At 42.0% G+C, this 1,764-nt stretch overlaps 1 protein-coding gene and 1 pseudogene across 2 annotated transcripts in view; one reads left to right on the plus strand and one right to left on the minus strand.

The window, feature by feature from the left end:
• Positions 1-580, minus strand: LOC100946704 (annotated as a pseudogene). Its single transcript, XR_001161095.2, has one exon. The product of XR_001161095.2 is annotated as a 60S ribosomal protein L14 pseudogene (transcript).
• The window catches only part of CYTH1 (cytohesin 1), a 57,331-nt gene that overhangs the window by 22,514 nt on the left and 33,053 nt on the right, over positions 1-1,764 (plus strand). The gene's annotated exons all lie outside the window — the stretch shown is intronic.

A 1,764-nucleotide genomic window follows, 5' to 3' on the forward strand; every position in this document is an offset into this window, starting at 1 on the left:
CTTCTGGCCTGTGGCTTTCTGGGCAGGAACCTTCTGGGCTGCAGCCTTCTTGCCTGCAGTGGTCACCTTTTTTGCTGGAACTTTAGCAGCAGCCGCTGCAGCAGCAGCAGCACCCTTCGCAGGTGCTTTTTTGGGAGAAGCTTTCAGAAGAGCTGCTTTTTGAAGCTTCTAACTTCATTCTTGATTATTCTGTTCCTCATTTTCTTTGCCTTCATAACTTTAAAACGATCAAAGTCTGTCATCTTAGCTTTCCTTTCTCTGGCTTCAATTTTCTTGGCCCATCTTGTCGCTGCCCATTTTGTATTTATATCTGCCTTCTGCCAGGCTTGTCGGACATACTTCTGGCGGGCACTGTGTGGGAACTTGAGGATGAAGTCAGTCAGTTGCATGCATTTGAAAGGCATGGCCTGTCTTCTTACCTTAGTGCAGGGTCCATCAACCAAAGCCCTGTTTTGATCAATAACATCTACAATCGCTACAAGCTTTCCGGCGTGAGGCCCAAAAGAGACGTAGGCCACTCGGCCAACCTCCACGAAGCGCCTGAACACCATGTCTGCGGCGTCCGGCGAGAAGAGAGAGACCTTGCTCAACCATGCGCATGTGTAGCTGACGCCCCACAAGTCTCTTTATAATAAAAGGTTGTTTTTCCTTCTGGATAGATACCCAGTAATGGGATTGCAGGATCAAATAGGAGGTCTAGGTTGAATTCTTTAAGTTTTCTCCATACTTCCTTCCAAAAAAAGGTTGTATTAGTTTGCAGTCCCACCAGCAGTGCAAGAGCGTTCCTTTCTCTCCACATCTGTGCCAGCATCTGTGGTTTTGAGATTTTGTGATATAGGCCATTCTCGCTGGGGTTAGATGATATCTCAGGGTGGTTTTGCTTTTCTCTAATAATTAGGCACGATGAGCATTTTTTCATATGCTTAGTAGCCATTTGTCTATCGTCTTTAGAGAAGATTCTATTCATCTCTTTTCCCCATTGATATATGGGATTGTTGGTTTTTTCTTGTAGATTAGTTGAAGTTCTGCATAGATCCTGGTTATTAGACTTTTGTCTGATTCAAAATATGCGAATATCCTTTCCCATTGAGTAGGTTGTCTATTTGCTTTGGTTCTTATCTCCTTGACTGTACAGAAACTTTTCAGTTTCATTAAGTCCCATTTGTTTATTATTGGTGTTGTTGCTAGCACCATTGCAGTCTTCCTCATAAAGTCTTTCCCCAGGCCAGTATCTTCCAGTGTTTTTCCTATTCTTTCTTTGAGGATTTTTATTGTTTCATGCCTTAAATTTAAGTCCTTTATCCATCTTGAGTCAATTTGTGAGTGGAGAAAGGTGCGGGTCCAGTTTCAGTCTTTTACATGTGGATATCCAGTTCTCCCAGCACCATTTAGTAAATAGGGAGTCTTTCCCCCAGTGGATGCTCTTGTTTGGTTTATCGAAGATTAGGTGACTGTAAGTTGTTGGTTTCATTCCCAGGTTTTCTATTCAATTTCACATATCTATGTCTCTATTTTTGTGCCAGTACCATGTTGTCTTGACCACTATGGCCTTGTAGTACAGCCTAAAATCTGGTATAGTGATACCACCAGCTTTGTTTTTGTTACTAAGAACTGCCTTATATGGGTTTTTTTCCACAAAGCTGTGGGTTTGTCATAGATAGCTTCAAAAAAATGCAGAATCATTTTTTCCAAGTCTTGAAAGTAGGATGTTGGTATTTTAATAGGGATGGCGTTGAATTGGTAAATTACTCTGGGAAGTATAGA

This window comes from Otolemur garnettii, unplaced genomic scaffold, assembly GCF_000181295.1.
Source record: "Otolemur garnettii isolate 467f Iridium unplaced genomic scaffold, OtoGar3 scaffold00018, whole genome shotgun sequence".
Taxonomy (NCBI): Eukaryota; Metazoa; Chordata; class Mammalia; order Primates; family Galagidae; genus Otolemur; species Otolemur garnettii.